Below are 23,341 nucleotides of genomic sequence, written 5' to 3' on the forward strand. Positions count from 1 at the left end.
CCCTGCTACTAGATGTAGATTTAATGATATAGATAATGCTACTATTGATTCTTGCAATGCTTTTATAGAATTCTGAACTCCACTCAGTTCAGATGGCAATGTTTGTGAGCTACGTGATTTTTTGGGTTAAAACTCATGGCTTTTGGTTGACAACAAACAAAAAAAATGGTGAAACCAATTTAATAAGAAATAAAATTTAATTTACTCAGTAAAAAAAAAAAAATCTATTAAAATTAAAGCTTTCAATGATAGCTTCCTTTGGTGATAAAACTTTGTAATGAAAAACTAAAACAGCTTATTTTTTCTCCAAAACGTGATTTAGTTCACTGGGAGTCATAGACTTGATGAGGAGATTAGTGTACTTCATAGATCAAAATAACTTATTGTATTAGCATGTTTCGACTTAAAAATCTATTGGGTACACAGAAGTGATGAATGCCCAAAGTAATTGCTCTTTTTCATTTTGCTGTACACATAGTTTGCATTTTTTTTCAGTTTGTTGATGACTGTTGTTATAGGGACTATTATATTTTTTAATATTTTTATCTAAATGCCTTGGAAGTGAAGTGAAATGTGTAGTGTGACCCCTAAATTTGTGAAAATCAGAGTTGTCTTTACATTGGTTGCAAACAATTCTGATTGTGTCCTTACTGATATAAAACGGCAGAAATAAATTGAAATCCTTTATCTTCCAATTTCACCACTATGTTTCACTTTTAGGTCTTTTTATTTAACATGTATGACAAAACAAAATGCAGAGAAGTAGTACAAATATTACTCAGTAATTAAGAAAAATCCCTTTTATTACTATTTAGTTTGATTGATCTTTTTGGTGAAATTTTTATTTTGTCATTTATAGTTACAATATTTGAAAACTGATTTCAAGGTGGTACACACAAAATTATCCTCATGGAATTTAACTGCTCCTGAACAAATTACATCACAGGCACTGGTATCAGGACCAAGCTAGTAATAATAGAATCCAGAATTTTGCGTAAATTGTGCCAAGAAATTCTACTAAATGTAATGGAAAATTTGAATAAGAAGGACTTAGCTAATTTAGACCTGTTCTTTGCTGAGAGGGTTTAAAGAAAACATTTATCATTCAGTTACAATGCATAACATTCAGATTTTCCAGGTAGGTAAAGTGATTATTTATTTATTAAAGGAACAGCTTGATTTTAATTTTAAGTCTGTTTGTGACTGTATATATATAGAGAGAGACATATAAAAGATACTTAAACCTTTCTTGATAAAGAGTGTTGAAAACTGTCATCCATTCTCCCATTGTCAAACACCACAGAAGTGGCTTGAACTTTTCTGTTCTTTCAGCAAAGTATGGTGCTTTTTCTTTAGAGTTTCCTGGAAAGCTTACGTATTTTTGAAATACACCAGTGAAAACGAATTTCATGTTTTACAAACACATTTCACCTTTGCCAAAAGAATGCAATTTAACAAATACCCAAATATTTTGACCCAAATGCCCATTGAAGTGTTTGTTTTTAATAATCTGTTGAGACAAACTGGTAAACCTGACGGGATGTATATAGTCTATATACATATGTAATCTAGGGCTATAGGCTTGTGGTCAAGGAATTAACTTAGGTCTCAGTTAATTAATACCCAATTAATATGGTATTATAAACAAGAATTTTATAAATATGAAGAAGGAAAGTTGCGCAGAAGAGACCAAAAGCAGCTCACCGCACAATAACTACAGTATGGTAATCAGGGCAATCTCTTGGGAAATGAATGATATGGATTCCAGTCTTCTTGGGTGTGAAAGGGGAATAAAGTTGGCTTTTCACCAGTTGGGGTGTTTTAAGCACAAATTTAATGAGTAAAGGGCTCATCTTTAACTATCCTATAGACAACATAAAGTCAAGATCCTTTCTCACTTCTGTTACAGAATTGCAAATAAAATGTTAATGTTTTCTTTCAGGGCTAAATAAATTTTTTGTTCAGAAATGAAATAAATATAGCTAATTTTTTGTTTGTATTAATTTAGATTTTTACTTGTTTTTTATTTCTCATTTTAGCAGTACAATCCCACCAGCTCTCTAATTTGCCTACCAATGAAAAAACTGCACATGTGAAAAAATGAATATTGCCTATATTTTTCATTTACTGCTTTTATGAAACTGAAAGCATAATTTTTAGTGTAAACCACCCTGTGTGACAGAAACAAAGCTGTTGTTATAACATGACCTTTTAATCCTCCACTGCAGGATGACAGATTGCTACATCCACACACCTTTTAGTTGTGGAGCTCATTAGTTGTTTGGATCTTATTCTATGTCTTGAAATGAAACATTTACTTCCCACTGGTATTTCAGAACAAGCATGAAAATAGTTGTGTTTATTTGTATTTATCATTTGCTCTGCCAACTGATACTTTTTGGTAGACCATTTTTCTCCAACTAGATTTATTGTGGGTTACTGTGACATTTGCTCACACATGTTACTGCCCTTTATCCCATAAATGTATGGCAGCACTCCAGGGCTGCATATTCCTTTCCTGTTGTTTTACACACCTTACCTTAGCAGCTGGGCAATGTTGATCAGCTATTTTCTTATTCTATGATGTTTCTATCTGTTCTTCACTGTTTTTCTGTGGCATTCTTCTTGAGCATGATCTTTGCCTAAATCTAGATTATTTTAAGTTTAGCTTTCAAGGTTGAGCTTTCTGTTAGCTATGTTTAGTGTTGCTTTTGAGCAAAGATTTCTATGGCACACACTCACATATTCAGTAGGAAACTGCTTCTAAAACAGCATACGTTTATTATACGGTCCTTAATTTTTGATGTCGAATTGAGGTGAATGTGACCTCTTTAATGTATCTGTGATACTACACACACTGAAGCCAGAGGAAATTTTGCATATGCTAATTAATAAAACAATCTTTTCCACATTTATTTTTTAGTAATATTTACTTATATCAGTGTGTCTGAGGCTCCCAGCCAACTTTATTAAACTGGAGACAGAAATACGGACTAAATTTTGATATAGCTCTTTAGTTGGTGGATAAAATTATAACTGGTAAAATTAGTTTGTTCCATCTGAGGAAAAAATGGACTAATAAATTACTTAGCAAAAGTGCTGTGGGAATAGAGACTTAATACTCTTTTCTGAACAAAGTATTGTGGATCAGAATGAGGGCTAATCATGTGGACTTAGTCCTGGCTACTTCTGGAGTCATCTTTATTCCATTTGGTGCATGTCAGTCAAATCTTAATTATTGTACAGTTATATCTAAGCATCTCAAATAGAGCAAGTTAAGCTCAAAAATAATGCCATTTTTTAATTAATAAAGATGTAAAGGTATATTTGGAGGCTCATGGTATTCTTTGTTTTGTTTTTAATGTGAAATGAGAACAGGAGCATTGCTTAAATTTAAGCAATAGAAGTTGGAATTTAAGCAGTAGGTTGGAAGGGACCTTAAAGATCATCTAAGTCTAACCCCCCTGTCATAGGCAGGGATGCCACCCATTAGGTTAGTTTGCGTAGCACCCCATCCAACCTGGCCTTGAACACCTCCAGGGATGGGGCATCCACCCATTTTCTTCAACACTGAGCCACTGACCACAACTCTGAGTGTGACCATCCAGCCAATTCCTTACCCACTGGGTGGTCTGTCCCTCAAATCCCCATCTCTCCAATTTAGAGACAAGGATATCATGGGGGACAGTGTCAAATGCTTTGCACAAGTCCAGGTAGTTGGTTGTCATGATGTCAGTTGCTCCTCCCCTATCTACCAGTGCTGTAACCCCATCTTAGAAGACCACCAGATTTGTTAGGCAAGATCTGCCCTTAGTGAAGCCATGTTGGCTGCTACAATACAAAATATGTTGGCTAACAACATGAAAGAAAAAGTTGTTCTCGTTCTAACATGCAGGTACAAATGAGAAAATTAAGGCAATTATTTTGGTGTAGTTAGCATCAAAATTAGCTCTATGACATAGCCCACTCTGAGAAATATGCGAATAAAGTTGGCAACATCTTTAGGAGAGGAAGAAGTGCTAAACTTAAAATAAAATAAAGCCTATATAGAAAATCAGTGAGGAGAGTGGAAAGGATTTCCTGGTAGGGCATAATACATCTACTCAGCTGTAAACGATTTTTATATGGAGGCAGGTGATCATTTTTTTCAGATCTACTCAGAAGAGAGTCGACAAATAACTTTCTGAACATGTGACAAATATTTGTCTGGAGGTTAGGAGGAGCTTTCTAGTACTAAGTGCACTGAATAAGGTCTAACACTGTCATAACTCTTCATCACTAGATACTGTGAAGAATTAAGTAAAGGAATATCTATCTATGATGGTCAAGGTAACTCTTCCTCCTTGCTATTTTTAATCTGTAGAAATAAGCCTCTGTCAAGGTAAAATTCCAAGTTAACGTCCATGGATGGTTTGAAGTAGGAGTGTTAAATATGAAAAAGTGAATAGATTTTGAAAATGTAAAACCTCCTCTTTGATTAACTGAGAATTGTGTTAACTTTAGCAGGAGTGATATTCCAACTGAGGATCTCGGGGTGGTTCTGGCTTTTTCCTTCAGCAGATGTGTAGGGACACAGAAAATGGGGAAACCCAACGGAGGCTTCAAGGTGGCTGATGGAAGTTCTTGTACATGCATGGGTGGGGTGTTGGTGTTCCACTGTGTGACACCAAGTGGGAGGTGATGCTGTCACTGCTGTTCACTCCTGACAGACACTAGGCATCTGTTAAACACGAGACTCATGTTCTCTCAGTTCTTTTGATGGATTTTTAATTGAACACAAATCATTGCCGTTCACAACAACACATCCTTCACCAAAGAGAGTATAATACCGGTAACAGTGTATTTCTTCCGTGTTGGACATAGTACATAGTCATGTACAACTCAGCTGAGAATTTCTTCCCACACACCTCTGACTACTATCAATTGCTTTAGATCAGTGTCTCTCTTAGGCCTTGGGAGACTACATATCCATTATTCTTATTCTTTGTGCTCCTATAGGTCCATTTGTTTCAGCTGGTGCCATCAACTGCTACTAGCTGTGATATGCGCCATAATGGATCACACTAAAGCAGTGGATGTAGCTGGAGGCATTTTGCAATTTCTAGATGTTACAGATGACTAGTTTTATAGCAGTAGTTAAATATAATCTCTTCCTAGTGTGTATTTGAATAAAACTCAATTAGCAAAAATTAAACCTGATGAAGGGAAAGTTTTCATTTCCTTGAAGTTTGGACCTCTTGCTTCCTCCTACTTTCCTGACTTTGTTATTCTAATAGAGTTTAAAGAATTATTGTTTTTAAAGTTATGTTCCAGAGTGTTTTCTGGTATGGAGAAATGAGGAATGCTAATTAAACACCATTTAAGTAAATAGAATTAGACTTATAGTAAGACACAGAAAACCGGGCCCAGTATACACATTTCAATGCTTGCCTCGTGCAATCCATTTCATCTCAGTTTTCACTTTCTTTGAACCAACTCTCATAATTAACAACAACAACAACAAAAGGATGTGTTAAGAAACACTTGCCTCTCTTTTTATTATTGTTATTATTATATTTCCATTTCTTACAGTAGAGATTCCACTGAAACGTGTTTGCTACAGCATAATGTTCTAATATGACCTCCTTTATGCAAGTTGCTCCTCCCATCATGCTGCTCTTTCATAATAAGGAGAAATAATACCCAGGTTCAACTGTATTTAATATTTTTCCATAATGTTTTGTTCTAAGAGCAGCCTTTTGAATTTTTAATTATTTTGGCAATAAACCTGGAATCCAATTTACTGTGATGTTATGCAGTGTAATGCTGAACAGAAACAACATTTCAGAGCTTCAAAAAAATAACTGTGGCCTTGCCTCTTATTAGATACCATTAATCATGAATTCAATGTGTTGGTGGTGTGCCTTTCAGCAGTATTTACAAACAATGTTTTCTGATGTTCTGTTAGACTGATGTTGGTATCACATGCAGTTTCTGCTGCTGCGTATAGTTTCTGTTTAGAATATGATGATTTTTTCCATTAAAAGTTAGAATACTATCAGCCATGAACTGTGAATCGTAATAGTGAAGCTATGGTAAAATGCATTATGTTTTTATTAACAGTTTACACTTCTCAGCCAAAAAAAAAAAAAAAAAGTGGAATAACTATACAACCATGCTGGTGATATTAAAATAAATCAAAGCAATGCTACCTGTAGACTGCTTAAGAAGATGATTTTGTATGTTCTGTATTGAAAAGAGAGAGAGAGAGAATATCAGAAAAGTATTAATCTGTTAGTACTCTAGTGTTGACATCAGCGCATATTCATCCAATTCAGAATTTTGAACAGTCAAATGGCCTCAGAGGCTTCTATTTAGATGAAGAGACTTTGTGGATGTTTATTGATGTTCCAGATTTTACATAACCAAAGCCATTTTTTATTCATTCTGTTTCTGTGTGCTGTGTAAAGCTGTAACACCATGTAAGTTTTAATGAAATATATGCTTATTCTTAGAAGGACAATTAACATGCAGCTAGCTTGATGCCACAATTTAAGCATAAGGTCATTCTGGGAAAAAAAAAAAAAAAAAAGGTGGAACAAATGGGACACTGACAAATGCCATAGAAACTGCAAAATGTGTCATTCTGATGTTAATTAGTTTGTTTAGGTGATACAATCACATTGCAGAACAACTTAATCAGCAGTACATTCCAGATGGTGCAAAAATTGAATTTCATATCCTTTCAGGTGACATTTAGAGTGGTTCATAGTATTTTATACAGTCAGCACCATTCAAATATGTTTTTCAAAACGGAATTAATGTCCTTTTTAAAAACCTTTAATGTTAAAGTCTAAAGCTGATATTTGGAGGAGGCCACCATCCTTCATCGGTTTAAATAACTGAGATGATATCTCAGTGTCTTTTTTTTTTTTTTTTTAAGTATGCCATTGAAAATCCATGGTTGATTGGCTTTTGGAATGATGAATGTGTTACATATGGTTAGCTAACTACTACACAAATAAATTTATTAATATAAACATCACATTCATATTTGTTTAAGTTCATTACCTTAATCTTTCAGATATTTCTAGGATCTTGAAGTTAAAAAAAAAAAAATCAATACTTAAAACAAGTGCTAAAATGTATAAAAAGTCTTACAGGGAGGAGGCAGGTAGCTTGCTAAATCTCTCCAAAACCACATCTGGATATGAAGAAGAAATAAGGTTGCAGTCCCGGCCTGAAATGGGTTGTGTGATGCAGGCGTGCATGCTGTCATAGCCACTGAAGCAGAGAGATTAAATCCCTTGGTACCTTATAGTATAACTGTGCCTGAATCCCCTAACAGAACTTGAAAAAGGATTGGACATTTATATGTAGAACAAGAAGATATAGAATAAGGAGTCAAAGCATATAAAGAGAGGAAGGATCTTCCAGTCATCTACTCCTACCTGATGTGGCTGAAAGATTGCTGCATATTTCTCATTTTCCCTGTGTTCAATTTATTATTTGCTATTATTTAATATTATGCTAACAGAATTTTCAGAATCCTGAAGAATCAGTCAGATTGTGATAGTTCACTTGTGGTTAATCAGCCTTAGTGTTAAATACAGGTACCTTATCTTTTGTATATGTTTTTTCCTGCTCTTAAATATTCAGTGCTTACTTATGTAAGGATTTAAATACTGTAGAGAAATTGCATTTCAGTCTAAAATTGCTCATTAGATCAGGAGTTTGAATTTTGGTGTCTCGTATCTCCAGCGTATGCTGTGTTTTCTCTGTTATTAAGTGTCTGTCTACCAATTAGTTTTTCACTGCCCCCACCTCTCCACAGTTCATCCATAAGGAGACTGGTGAATAGGTGCTGCTTGAGTACCTGCCACAGGGCAGGGTCAGTGCACAAGGATGGAGAATTTGAACTGATTAGCTTGTTCATGGAGAGAGGAAAGGAAATTTCTCTAAATCATGGTTTGGTTGTAAGCAAGTATGGAAAATCTGTCTGCAAACAAGGGTAAACCTAGGCTTGATTGCTCAGGGTATCATTTTCTGTACTTATAGACAATCTATTTTGTATTGATTGTTATACTCTTGTCGTACAAAAAGGAAAGATTGCTGAGATTTTGTTTGTTTTCTGGATATGTTGTTGTTCTGGCAAGATTTCAAAGGAATATTTTGATTACTTCTTTGATCATATTCTTGGTTAGGCATTGGATTGGCCACAGTTGCTGTCTGTCCAGTCGTTTCTAATAATTGACATGACTGACTGCTGTGTACGGATTTTAATGCTTCTGTAAGGCAGTGTGTTTATTTCAGTGCTAGTGTTGGCTCTATTTATTGCCTGCTGAGGTCAAATTTGTATTTTTTTTTTTTACTAATTTTTTTTCTATACGCTATTTTTCAGTTGTATCACACTTTTCAGAATTTGAGTTCTTGTGTTGGTCAAGTAAGCAGTTCTTCCTTTTTATGAGAAAGCCTATTATTTAGTCTGTCCTCTAGTAAATATCAGCATTCAACTGAAGTCTAGTTTTAAGACAGTTTTATTGTTTTGAAAGGAGTTTTGCACTGATTCATATGGCATCTTTTTCCATTTGAAGACAATATTTACTAGGAACAAAATATAATATTTTTTGTAATAATTTACACATAAGACAGTCATAGTCCTTGATGAAAGTAGAGAGGACTTATTATTGACAGTAGAATATGAAAAAGTTCTTCCCAGAAATGATGATACTGAATTGCATGAGAGTTTTTAAGTATGCCAAGTGCATCTTACAGAAATTCATAACAGCGCAACTTCAGCATATTGCTTAGATAGATGTGTTAACGTGGAACTATCTTTGACCTGTAAAAGAAATACAAGAAGCAGGTGATTCACTATCACCACCAAATGTCATCCAGAAGACTGCACTTTCATCCTTTGGGATTCATGAACTCTGTCTAATTTAGGGGAAAGACAAGCAGCAGTTCTTTGGTTTACGTTTCACAGATCTGCATTTGACAACCAAGGTGATTTTACTAGCTACACAGAGCCTGTGTATCCAGTCAGAGATATCCTAGGATTTTCTAGGATCTCAGCACTAGACATGCATCATCTTGAACTTTCTGAATTAACATCTGCTTAAAATGTTCCGTGGGATTGGTGCAAGTATTTTGCCTTTTTAATTTTACAGACTTTGTAAGTCTGGTGAGCCTATCTGAGCCAGACTTTCACCAGGTTTTTCAAAAGCATATGCAAGAAAATTTTGTTCTTAGCTCCCATGAAATGATTCTTACTTGCCGGGGGTCCATAGGGCAGGTGTCCCTGGTAGATTTCCACTATTACTTTCTTTCAAAGGCTTCAGCAAACAGAGAACTGCTGGTTAGTTCAGTAGTTCACCTTGGGTAAACTTCAAATATATTTCCAAGATGTCTGTTTTGGCAGTATTTTGTTTGTGGAATGCTTGATCTTTCTGTTGTATTCATCTGTCTTAATTAGAAGAAGACTCTTGATCACGTAGATCACAGGAAGTAGTCTCTTAATCTTTGTGGTTCAAGACTTGGAGCAAGTTTATCTCCTATGTTTGGTTTCTGTGTAATAATATATTTAGCCTCAGTAAGCAAGGATTGTTCCTTGGCTAGATTATTATATTCTCTTTCAGTTGTAGAATCACCTTTCTGGCTTTTCTTTTCCTTTTTTAGCTGTCCTTCAGGGAAATTCTTGAGACATATTGATGTGACTGAGTTTATTATTCATGAGTATCAGCATTCCTTTGAACAGAGGTCTTCAGCTTGGATTAATGGGGAAAGAGTGAGAGAATCCCACTGGGGATTTGGCTGACCTCCTGCCCTTTATTTTGCTAGGAGATTTATTGTCAGTGGCTTTACTACACTAGGAATAATGCTGGGTCTTTTTGACCTATTCAGTCAAATGGGGAAGGCAGAAGCTTTGGAGAAGTCACAGCGCTGGAAACAGTGCTTGCCTGAGACTGTCTTCCAAGGGCAGACGCTATTTATGAATAATTTGTCTGTGTTATAGCAGTATTGCATTCTGTATACTTAAATTACCTCTCCACATATGTCTTTAGAGAGCACGTAGAAGTCCATGTTGTTTTGGAAGAATGTTTTCTTTGCAAGGAGAGAATATATTATACTTGTCTGTTGAGAACAGACAGGCTTTGGCTCTTCTGTGTTACTGCTATGGATCTTACTTCTGCAGGCATGGAAGCAGTCACCCTCCACCCCTCCTTGGTAGATCAAGAGATTCAGGGTTGATTTGGGAGTTTTTGCTGGAGTTTCCTTGTTTATCTCAAAGTTGTTTGAAGGCTTGGATATTTTTTATGCTGAGACTGAACTTTGAGCTGCGTGCTGAACCCTCTATCTAGTGTTCTGCTAAGAGGAGCACAGATATTATTTCTAAGACTCAGATTACTTGCTTGCTGCAGATAAACACACTTGATTCATTTTACCTTTATTTTCTGTGAATTGTGGATGATATTTTCACTTCTCAGTTTTGTTTTCACTATGTTCTGTAATTTTCATTATTTTGAACAGAAGTGACAAACTACTGGCTAACTTTCTCATGGCCAGTATTACCAGGGCAGATTATTTTCCTTTAGAGCCATTTCACCCTAACTAAATTAATGTTTCTTTCTTTTTACCACTTCCTGAGGCATTCACAGGTGTCTTATTTTTTTTCCACTTCAAAGATGGGCTGTTGGATAAAAGACAACATTCATTGAGGGAAAAAAATATATATATGTGTCCAGCTGTGAAGAAACTGTGATTTCCACTAGGTCTTCATCTGAAATATACTTGTACATTATTTAACTTCAGAGTCATTTGTGCTGTTTTGGGGCTATTTTTATATGCTTCATGTCTACCCTGAGTTTCAACTATGTTTTGCTTTAGGGCATCTTGCATCCCTTTGTCTTTATATTTTTTTTTTCTGCATGAAATAACTATATTTATTGTTAAAAGCTGTGTGTATGTAGACCTACAAACATTAGCACAGTCATTGAAAATAGTTATTTTGGAAAAGCCAGTGATATAAATCTCTCAGTAATTACTTTTTACTTTGTACAATTACATTTTAATTTGTACATATTGGTATTTTTATCTATCTTAGGTTTAGCTTGTATAAACTTATAATAAATTGATTCATAAGGGTAAATTTGATTATTATTTAAACATATACTTTCTATTCCACTTTTCAAAACAGTAATTTCCTGTAAAAACTTCTTGCATCACTCTGATGCAATATGCTAATATTCATGAAAATGTCTACATATTAAAATATGCTTGGGACACAAATTTACCTAGTTTTAATACATTAAATAACAAAATGTTTTTTAAAGGTTGTTTAGGACCCAAGGGAATGGCTTGAAGCTGTGTCACGGGAGGTTCAGGCTGGATTTCAGGAAAAGGTTCTTTACTGGGAGGCTGGTCAAGCACTGGAACAGGCTCCCCGGGGATGTGGTCATGGCACTGAGCCTGGTGGAGTTCAAGTGTTTTGAAAATGATCTCAGGCATATGGTCTGATTTCTTGGTGGTCCTGTCTGGAGGCAGGAGTTGGACTCAATCATCCTTGTAGGTCCCTTCCAACGTGGGATATTCTAGAATTCTAGAGAGTTTTAAAATATTCCTAGACCCTAGGAATGAGATCAATATCATAGGATTTCTCCATTCCTGTCTATGATCACTTTTTATAGCTGTAAGTAGTCACCTTGCTTCAACGTTTCAGGATCATATTAACTTTTCCAAACATTTTATTCTCTGGGATGCAGTTTCCAATTCTGTTGCACAACTTGTCTTTCCTGCTTCCAAGCTATATCACTTTGCTGGTGCCTATAATTTAACAGATTTTATTTTGCTGATCCCAGCTTACCAAGTAGTCCAGATGGCCCTGTACAGCTGCCTGCCTTTTCATTATTTAACCTCCTCCCTCTCTTTGTGTCATCTGCAAATACATCCACTATAAGCAGTGATTTTATATTTACTTCTAGATCAGTGGTGAAAGTGTTGAATAACATCAGACCTTAGTTAAGTCCCGGGGGAGTCCTGCTACAAACACTCTTATTCAGCTATGATTTTCCATTGACAACTATGTTAATTAGCCAGTTTTCAATCTATTTAATTTTCAGTCCATTAAAAATGTACTGACTTTCTAATTTTTTCAATAAGAATGTTTTGTGAATCTCTTATAGAGGACTAAGTAAATTACGTTCTTGCAGCTGCTTATATCAGCTCAACTTTTAACCTCTTGAAGTAATGAAATCAAGTTTTCTTAACAAGTCCTAATGTCTTATGAATTCATATTGACTGGCATTGATTACACTGCTTTTGCTGGTTCTCAAACATCTGTTTTTATGTCATCCTTTCCTCAATTTCTTTGTAACTGGTGTTAGACTAACTGTTCTTGAACCATTGCATGTGTGTTTTGTGAACCTCACCTAAGCTTTAAAATTCTTCATTTTCTTGAAGTTCACATAATTTATTAAAAATTAACTTCTCTGTACTCATGGATCTCCACACCCAAGCTTTTGCATGGTTGCAAGTCCAGTGCAAGACGATATGATTTATAAATCGCTAAAACCAATCTAAGCCATTTACTCATGGTTTTGAAAGTACTTTTCCTCTTCTTCTCATTCAGTTCTTAACTAAATAAATAACTTACATATTTTTTAAAGAATGTCTGCTTTTTTTTTCTAAAACAGAAAACAGGGGTAGTGGGTAAAAATTACAGCGGTTATTGTCCTATAACAATGTGTGGTCCCACTAAAATTTCTGTATGCTTTCTTCTGCAGCTTCAGTTCAGCAAGACACAATTAACTTTAAATGCATGAGTAGTCTCATTAAACTCAATAAAATTACTCGCATGCTTACTGTGCTTTTAAGTAGTTTGCTGAATCAGCATTAAAATAAGAAGCAATCCCTAGACCCCTCCGCTTCTCATATATTAAAGTTTGGGAAGGGGAGGAGGCTTTACTATAAAAGCTGAAAGAACCGTGAACATTCATCAGGTATGGAATTCTTGCTTTATGCAATAAAGTTGAAATGCAAAGATGTGATATATTATATACTAACATATTAAATAAATACTGTTTTATGGGTCCATGTAAATTATTCTATGTTCTTATATTATGAACATTGCAATATGTTTATAATATCTCTTACCAGCAAGTGCAAGTAATCTAGGTTGCATTTATTTGTATTGATCTTGTATATGTTACTGTGGCACCTCTACTGTTGTGCTTGTGCTTCATAAATGCTTCCAATACATAACATTAGATGAGAGAATTCAATGAACTGGAGTCAGAAAAAGTGAGGGATGAATGTGTATGAAATGTGTATGTGTATGTATGAAATTTGTGTTAATGGTTCGGTTTTTTTAAGCTATTATCTGCCTTAGCTTACTTTTCAGTGTCTCTGAAACATTCATTTAAAAACAAAACAAAACAAAAGTTATAATGTTTATTGAAAAGGGAAAAAAAAAAAAAAAAAAAAAAAAAAAAAAAAAAAAAAACAAAACAAAGAAAACAGCACATTGAGAATTAAAGCTGTTCTCAGGATCCAAAAAGGATTCAGAGACAAAGAAAGCATTAGGTTTGTACGTAAAAGACTGCACTATCTGTTGCTTTTTATGCTCTGCTAAACACACTGCCAAGAATAATTCATTACAATTTCTTCTGTTTCATCACATCACCAGGACTATGGGTATTGGAATAAATAATCTTTCTGGCATAGTTTGTTTTTTAATTTAGTGTTTGTATTTTGAGCTCCATTATTAGTACGGAAATATGAATGAATTCCTGTATTTAGGTGTTTTGCCAAAAGTAAAATAAGTTTGTGTGTCAAATAAGTGTGATTTGATAGTCCGCAAGATTATGTTCTGCCTTCCTAACAGAGCTGTCACTCCCTTTTACATGTAATTTCTCTTGCCTTAATAGATTATTTTGTCAGTCCTTTTGCTATTTAATTCAGGTTATACCATAGACAAAAAGAAACACAGAAGCTTATGAGTTACACTATAATAAGGAGAAGGTATTACACAATAACTACTGAAAACAAAAGATAGTATTTTAGTGCATGTATATTTTTCTACTGCTCATGTATAGGCTCATGGTAAATGCTATATTTAGGAGGAAAAAATATAGTTTTGTGAATATTTCATTTTATGAAATTCAGTTAATATTTCAAAGTTCTTGGCTTTCTGCTGAGCTGGTATAAACTAACACAGCTATAGGAAAAAGTATTCAAACTCTGATCATACAGATTAGATAAAAAATTGACCTTTGTGCTCAGATATTTCTTTAAAGAAAACGAAGACATTTGTGTGCAAAATAAACTAACCTTAAAAAGAGATGGGGTTTTGCAAAGCTACTGGTCACTGTCTTAGATCATCTAAAAGAATAAATGAGTACCCTGAAACTTATGAAGAAGTACCTCTTACTAAGGCACAGACTAACTTTGCTGCTTGTCACTCATGTAGAAGTTTTACAGACCTCTCCTGTATACTCCAGCAAGGGTAGTTTCCTTTTCTGAGGAGGAAAAAGCCCTGGAGAGCAATGACGTAAAGCTAACTTGACACCTACAATGAGTTTTTAGGGATGCAGACACAGGTTTCACATACACTGCTCATGGGCTGTGATGGAGTGAAGACTGTGCCTCGGTAGCAACTCTGAGAATGAACCTGTCTCTCTCAGTCTTGCTGTATCTCTAGAAGGAGCAGAGCACATCATCTCTGTACTCTCCCTTCCAAAAGTATATCATACCTCTTCCTATCCTTGATGGAGAGATGCTGCAGTCCCACCTCATCCAACTACCAGGGTAAAAGAAATTTTGCCTTTTTTTTTTTTTTTCCCACAAAGCACTGTCCACTAACTTATGCCATTGTTTTTCACCCTCAGCTGCCCTGTACTATTTTTTTTATCCCTTTTTGGTTTCTGGACAGCCATTGCTTAGATATTTGACTCATGGAAGACAACCATAAGGTGTTTTGTTTGTTTGTTTCTCCCTTGGATTCACTGTGTTTTTTTAAAAAAAAAAAAAAAATGTGGGTGCTGTTGTGTTCTGGATCACCGGAATGAAATACCACTAGTCCTGAGGCACCTGAAGACAACCTAAAACATTGTTTATGGTTGTTGGGTGTTTGAAAATATTGGCCGCTTAGGCTTGATAAGTGAGTCCTAAAATGTTATAGATCTTTGGTACCTGGATAGACTTTCAGTCTTACATTTGAGAAGCAGAAGTCAAGTGTAAGATTTATATTTATCTAGTAAAAAGGCAGACTACAGGTTCCTGAAATCAATGGCTCTCAAAATTGCCCAAACATTGAATGATATGCATGAATACTTTTGGACTGTTTTGTTAAATGTGCAAAAGTCAAGTTATCCTTGCAGTGAGACTCAATGTAAATCGACAGCAATTTACTATGTTTCTGAAAACCACAGGCAGCAATTTACAGAAAAGATTAGACCTGTTACTATACACATGTGACGTTTTCTTGATTTAAACTGTCATTCTGAAAAGCTGTTAACTGACAGCCAGAGTTTAGAATGAGGTTATAAAGTTTAGTGAAGGACTCCTTACAACTGAGGTTGAGCTATATTTCTGCTTGAGTAGGGAACAGCACGTAGACCTCCTACCACAACTGAAGTATGTATGCATGCAAATTAACATTTTCAAGGGAAATTTTACATGATCTTTTTAGACATTTGTGTGCTGCAGTGCTGTATGGTTGCTGTATGGTTCTGTGCTGACATTTTACATCTCATAAACACAGTAATATATTCCCGATATACCTTCTTTCTTCAGATGTATGTCAGAAATCCTGATTATAAATGCTTCAGATGGCTGGGAATATAGCAGTGTGCATCAGCTTCATCACTTCATCTAGTTTCTTTAACTGATGTTTATTGGAGTTGTTTCTGAAGCTGATCTGTTCGTGCCAGGATATCATATGGGACCAGAGAAGGAGGTATTCAGCTTTATTCGTTTGTTTGTTTGTTTGTTTTAATTATCAGCTGAATTGGAAGTCTTCCTATCAGCTCAGTTCCCATTATATTTCCATGGCATGTTGATGTGCAGTGCCTGACCTAAGGAATATATTTCATCACTTTCTTAACTACTTTCCTTCAACATCATGGGCTCAGTGTAAGTGATGACACCATTCACCTTCTTTGTCTTTCTCTAATGATCTTGACAAATGAGCATGCACTTTCCAGAATTTATTTTTGACAAGCAATAACTTCTGCTCAGATTCCCTGGCTTTTAAATAGTTGCAAAGTACTTTCTAGTAGTCACTCATTCAAAAAACTGTCTAGTTTTGTATAAAAGATGTCTTGGTATAAAGAAGTCACGGTAGTTAGTGAATCATCCAAGAATCATTAAAATAGAAAAAGATAACTTTATTTTGCTAAAACATCACTTTATAAAGTATGCTTTACCACCACATGATAATTTTCCCCATTTTTTTCACTGAAAGTTCCAATCTTAAACTTCCTTTTAATTAATTAATTAATTTTGAGGAAATCAAATCCAGGGATATGACCTCACTAGATTTTGCATAAATGATTTTGCATTAAAACTTAAGAAAACTCTGCTTTCAGTAACTTTCTGAGGAGAGGCAGAAATCCAGTCAGTCTAAAACTGTATTGCCTGGAATATTGTGCACATAGTGTCCAAGTGAGTAAAATCAAGCATTAAAAATATTGAAATGAGACTCTCTTTCCCCATTATGCTGTCAGTACACCAGATTCTTCTACCTTGGCAGACAGGCACGAAGAGGAATTTCTCATAGTGCTGCTCACCTGGAAAATTGTTTGACCAGTAGGATTAAAAGACAGGAAACCATTAAAGTCAAAAGTGATCATAAACACTGGAGAACATTTTAAACAGTCACTGTGAGAAGGTGCACTGTAACTTAGCCATTCAACATTTTTGGAAGAATCTGTTAGGAAAAAGGGTCTGAGATAGTATTGTATATAAAAAGAGACAAAACAGAAGACTGGGATCTGAATTAAGTGTAAGTGAAAAACCAGAGATAATCCCGTCCAGCTGTACTAGTCAGGGATACCTGAGGGCCGATGAGCACTTGTGTTACAGGCATGTGGTAACAAGAGGCAATGAAAATGTCTGGCAAACCTAGGAGAGGTTAGAGTAAAAAAAGAATGAACCTCTTTGTTGTAAACCCGATATGCAAGCTAAGGTTGTAACAGACAGGTGACAGTTTGGTCATCCAGTAATCAAGGTGATCTCTCAGATGTTGCCATTCCTATTACTCCAGCCAAACTGATGATGATAAATATGATGATAAATTTCAGCCAACATGCATCTCAGATAACAGATCTTGGCTTCTGACAGGTGATCCAAGTTTGATTATATGCAGTGAATGGATATTGCTGCTGTATTATAACAGTGAATTGAAGGTTTAGTGTTCACTGTATTAGTACCCATGTGCATTAGTATTTACAAATGGGTTAGGTGCTATCCTGGGATTCCTGTACCTTCTTCAGTCATGCCAGGTAGAGTTGCCTATGGAAAGTTTTGTTTTCAGGAAGTGTTTGGTAGGAAAATAAAATAAAATTAAATTAAATTAAAGTTAAATAAAAACAAAAGTAGAAGAGACAGGCAAATAAAGCAAGTGGCAAAGAAAAAAATAAGTTCTTTCCTTTGGAACAACTTTGCAGGAAGACTACGCTAATTCAGTAGGGTTGCAATGCACAGAGATATTGGGATATTTCATTACAGATAGGTTCTTAAAGAATACTCGGCAAAAAAATAGAATGAGCTGAATTATGCTTCTTTAAATAAATGTCTAACTTCAGAGGGGGCCTGATTTATTCACCATACTAGACTACACGGGGTATTGAAAAATGCTGGTTAATAATTGTCTCCAGCCACTATTTTAGTCTATTTCTTCCTAGCAATCTAGGAGTAAATCTTTGATTTATTTAGAAGACAAAACTTCATAGCAAAATGTCTTGCTATGCATCTTTGATTTATAATTCAGTCCGTGTGCTCTCCACACTGGCACATGGGGCCAAATAGTAAAGGATGTTCCAAGGCATATGTATGCACAGAAAGGCTCCTTTTTCAGCTTTCTTTATTAAAAGTTGTCTTTTTCATTTCTGTAAAGTGGGTTGTTCGCTGTCCACGTAGTTCTCTTTCCTGTGGAGGAGCATTAGTCAGTCTGCCTACACAGGATTTTGTGGCAGTGTGAAGTGGTAGAGGCCATGGTACTGACAGTAGTACAGTGCTGCTACTATGAGATCTCCTTCCTCAAATTTAAGTACATGAATTCACATCACTTAGGACTAATATGAGTTATGCAGTCTCCCAGGGACTTCAGTAATGCTGCTTTGTGTATAAACCCTAAAATAAGCAAGGAAAGAGTAAATGTTGTGTTTTGTGTTTCAAATCACCCTACTCCAAATTAATATCTGCTTTCATCTTTGATGGTTTATTTTAATGTCATCTTTCATCCAGTTTTGCTCAAAAAGGGAAGCTGTGACAGTTTTTTAATAAATGACTAGTTTTCTTTCCCCTTTCAACTTCCATGAACAAGAACAGAAAATGTTAGAATTTCATCATAGGAATTAAAAAGTGAAGTGGTCAATGAATATAGATTAATAATGGCCCATTTGTCTGGTATTACATGGCTTATTTCACAAGTAAGATCAATATTTCACAAGCTAGGTCCTATGAAATCTTTCTCTGCTTTTGATTTTTCAGAAGAAAAGCAGCTTTAAATTGGGTCAGCAGTAGTAATTATTTCACCAACCAGACCTCAAGCATGGAAGACACAGACTGTATGTTATTCATAAGGTCATATGGTCTGACCTTGTAACAGGAACATTACTTTGAATTATGTGGAAGAAACGCAGTTTCTTCTCTCATATTCTCTTCTCTAAAAACAACTTTCCCTAATGGGAAAAAGCTAAATGCAGATTTCTAGCTCTTTTGAACTGCTATAAACTAGCTTTATTTCCAGGGTTAAGTCTAAACAAATTAGACTACCAAATTTGTTTTTGTAAATACATTTTAGAATTACTATTAAATACTTCGCTGTCATGTGCGAGCTCATTTACTTTGTCTCTCTCTGATACTGTACAAATACAGTCCCTCCAAATAACCATCCCTGGGCTGTTTGCTGTTGGTCTGTCTCTGATCTTGTGCTATGCCTTATGTTTTTCTTGGCTGCCTGACATCTAACAAACAAGAGTTCTTGTAAGTACCTAATAGCACCACAAAGGAACAATAAGCAACAAGCATTTTTAAATTGCTACCGTATATATTACCCTGTCTCAAGTCTAAATAGTTGGTTTAAAATTTAGGCTGATAAAAAACTATTTGTTTAAAAGACTTGGTTGAAAAAACTGTTGATTGTAGTATTGTGGTTAAACTTATCTTAAAAATGCAGCTGTAGATTCTTTCATATTACTCAGTTTATATGTGCACTGTATCTGGTTTTGATCTGAGGAAGTTGCTGTCAACTTTTAGCATGCATTTAGTATGCTTCCAATATAACTTGGAACTCCCAGCTCCAAAATGTTCTATAATAAAAAGTAATCCTGCAAAGGAACCTTATGTTGCTGTTTGTTTCATTATCGTTTTAAACTGAAAGGTGTCAAAATAATGTAATCGAAACAACAACAAATCTTGATGGTGAAAGTTTGATAATTAGTGAATTGTTTGAAGATCTCTGGAATATTGGATGCAATTAAGAAACTAAGTAATATCTCATGGTGTTTTCTACCAACGGAATATCTAAGTCATGTTTTAAAAATATTCTGGAACACAAATTATAATTCATTGTTGCTGTCAGCTTCTGATTCTTTTTTTTTGATCTTTCTTCTTTTGGTAAATGCAAGGAGGATCTTATTTTATCTGCTTCCACAAAAAGAACAGAAATGGAACAAGTGACTTTATGGTAAACTCAGCTTTATAAAAACTACTTTCTGTTATCTGTGGATTTCTGTTTGAGTTTTTCAGGCAACATCTTCCCTTAAAATCTGTGTGCGCTCTTAGCTCTGTCCTTTTATCACCAATTTTTATATTGAAAAATGTAAGCTGCTTTGACATCTACCTATCAAAAATTTTTGAGAGGCATGAGTCATCTGGGGTTAATTCACTAGGGAAAAATGCTTTATGATGAGCAATGAAGATTAAAAAAAATGCTGAAAAAGATGAAAGCAAATTCTTCATTTCACTAGCTTCACTTCATTGCAAGAAATTAACCAGGGTAGTTTGTAATGAGTTTATGGAATATGTTTAAATGAACTAGCTAAATAGTTTTTTCATGAATTTCCTTTCAGAATATTGTGTGAACTTGGATTCTAATATGAAAACGGAATAGAATATAATGGTTATGAGTGAAAAGCAGGGTATGATCATTGTGTAGACTCCACATGAGGGTGGACAAAGGATGTTGTGGTTTGTATTTAGTGTGTTATTCTCTTGATCAAAAGTGTCATTGCACATTCTATCCCCTCAACAGTCTTTGTACAAAATAAAGGAAAAGTACCCACAGAGTGGGAGAATACTATAAATTCACTAGATTTTTTTTTTCCTTTTGTCATATAGTAATTTTATATGAATCTAATTCAAGGGCAAATTAAAAATATATATATATTATTATTTGTTACATAAATGTCAAGCCTCACCTTACATTCTGGAAATGTAAAAATAGAAAGCTCAAGAAAATGCACAAGATGCATAAGCAGAATTTCTGAGAGAAGTGTTTCAGCTGGAACAGGCTTCTGAAGGATTAGGAGCCATGACCTCAAGCTTGCAAGCTACTGCTCTCTAGAGCCCCTCCTAACCCATACTGTGATTTCTAAACATTAGCTGTCACAAATCATGTCTTCGTGTTTTGGATCTTTTGTTGTTGTTGTGTGTGTTTTGTTTGTTTGATTTGTGTGCATGTATTTCTCCAGAACGAGCGTTCTTGAGGGGGTAATTCAATATTTACATATCATAAAAGTATTGATAAATCAGTGTTTGGAGAAGTTAGTATTCATTTTTGTATAAAAATTTTTAATGGTTATTTTAGTAAGAAGGGAAAAAAAAAAGGAATGTCAACAGGAAGATGTACCCTCACTTCAGAGACATATGTATACACATGAAGCATAGAGGGAAAGTTTATTTAAAATGTGAGCTTTATTGTATCTATGGTATCAAAATAAGCCTTTGTGGATATAACTAGTTTAGAGTAAGCACTAGTTTACTCAGTGTTCATTTGGAAAAGTCTATCGGTTCTAGAAATTTTATTGCAAGTCTTAAAGAAGGAAGTTTATTTTGTTGTTGTGGAAAATTTTGTTTTTATTTCTGGTAATTCAAAGTTCAAGCAAGTTTATTTAGTTTTAGAAGACGAGTTTTTCTTATTTTACTCAAATTAGTTTGTTCATTCAGTCTGCCTTTTTGGTTAACCTTATTGAAAGAACCTGTGCATTATTTTCTTGTTTTAGATTGCTCTTATTTTAGAATTCTTACAGCAAAGTCTGTGTGGCAGATCTCCATCCCCACAGGGGGTTTAGTATACAAGCAGGCCTATAGAGATATCTAATTTGGATAGTTGTTCCTTTTGTGCCATTTGAAGAGAGATAAAGGAAATGGCTGGTCCTTGTTTTTACATGTTTAGTTATCTGAATGTCCTTAATCTCCCTCATCTTAATGGAGGGTAATATCTACAGTTTCAATATTCAAAGTCTTGGTACCTAATATGTTGTTAGTTTCTTTAATAAAATCTCAAGAAAGTTTTACTTTGCTGATCCACGAATCTTAATTTGAATTATGTCTTTTAAGCTTGCCATCCAAGCCAGCTGTATATGTCTTTTATATCAGGAAGTGGTGCATATGACATGTGCATATGACACAATTCCTGGTGAATCCTGTGCAGCAGTGATACTATTGCTACAGCTAGAATGTGGCTAAAAGTATAATTTTAATTTTCTGTTTGTATCTGAGAACTTATAAAGCTTGTCTTTTTCCCAGTCTTCAAGTCGTCTTAAAAAGGCTGACATTTCCATACATTTTTGGCCAATGATTAAAATAACTAAAGGTGCCAGCTGGTCATTTGAGAACTGCAAGATATATCAGAACCTAAAAGGTCAGGTAAATTAAGGGAAAATGTGGAGCTGACGCACAATACCATGAGGCTGGACATTAATTCCAGCTAGTTTCCTGGTATTGATTACACATATTGTGAGTGCTCATTTGTAGGCCAGAAGGCAGATAAGTCTCTTTGCAGGCCATTTGTCTCCTTTAGTTTCTTAATTAATATTACAGATTTGAAAACTTGTGGTCATGAAATTCGCCTGCTAATTAGGCTAGTCTTTGGCAGTAAGGCTTTGATATCTTAGTTTTTTTACATTACAGTTATCAGCAGTCTTGTTAAAATTATACTTGTTTTACTTTTTGCAAAGTTGTCTATGATTGAAATAGTATTATGGAAGCAGAGAATAAACACATTTTCAGTTTGGTAACCATTTTAGCATTACATTTCAGAGAAAAGCACTGATTTTAAAGTCTTGATTTTTTTCTCTGGACATTTTCAACCTGCTGCTTTTTTCAGTTATATCAATATCTTACATTGAGGTTTGAGGTGTTCTTTGTTTAGAACATTTTACAATACATTGTAAGACGTAAAATATTTTGATAGAATTTTCCTTGGCACAGTCAGTTCTCTATGATGATTGTGGAGGTCCTTTCCAGAACTACATGTTGTAGTTCAAACCAGCAGGCAGCTGAGCACCACACAGCTGCTTGGTCAGTTTCCTGTCCAGTGGAATGAGGGAGAGAAACAAAAAACATAAAAGTGCAAAAACCCACCAGTTGAGATAAGGACAATTTAATAAGAAATAAAACAAAGCAAAGAAACAAATCAAATAAAAGAATAAACAAAGCAAGTGGTGCACAAGACAATTGCTTACCACCAGCTGACTGATGTCCAGCAGGTCCCTGAGCAATGGCAGCCCCACCAACCAACTCCCTCCAATTTTATGGTTGAGCATAACATTGTGTGGCATGGGACACCCCTCTGTTCAGTTTGGGTCATATGTCCTGACCATGCCCCCTCACAGCTTCCTGTGCACGCCCAGCCTCTTCACTGGCAGGGCAGTTTGAAAAGCTGAAAGGTCCTTGGCTCTCTGTAAGCACTGCTCAGTAACAACTGAAACACTGGTGTGTTATCAGCATTATTTTCATCCTAAATCCTAAACACAGCACCATACCAGCTACTGGGAAGAAAAATAACTCAATCCCAACTGAAAACCAGGACACCACAGAAAAGAAGTTTTCTCTAAGAGTAAAAAAAAAAATAAGGCATAGCTGTAAAAACAAGAAGAGGTACAACGTCACAAATGATAGACTTAGACTTCTTAGC

At 35.1% G+C, this 23,341-nt stretch overlaps 1 protein-coding gene and 1 long non-coding RNA gene across 6 annotated transcripts in view; one reads left to right on the forward strand and one right to left on the reverse strand.

Annotated features, from left to right (window-relative positions):
- Positions 1-23,341, forward strand: part of NKAIN3 (sodium/potassium transporting ATPase interacting 3) — a 370,144-nt gene that overhangs the window by 188,799 nt on the left and 158,004 nt on the right. The window lies entirely within an intron of this gene.
- On the reverse strand, positions 3,490-16,133 carry LOC121064372. Its single transcript, XR_005816480.1, has 3 exons — positions 16,123-16,133; positions 15,540-15,541; positions 3,490-3,831 (listed from the first exon to the last, which is right to left on the reverse strand). It is a non-coding gene; the product is annotated as an uncharacterized LOC121064372 (long non-coding RNA).

This window comes from Cygnus olor, chromosome 2 (genome assembly GCF_009769625.2).
Source record: "Cygnus olor isolate bCygOlo1 chromosome 2, bCygOlo1.pri.v2, whole genome shotgun sequence".
Classification (NCBI taxonomy): domain Eukaryota; kingdom Metazoa; phylum Chordata; class Aves; order Anseriformes; family Anatidae; genus Cygnus; species Cygnus olor.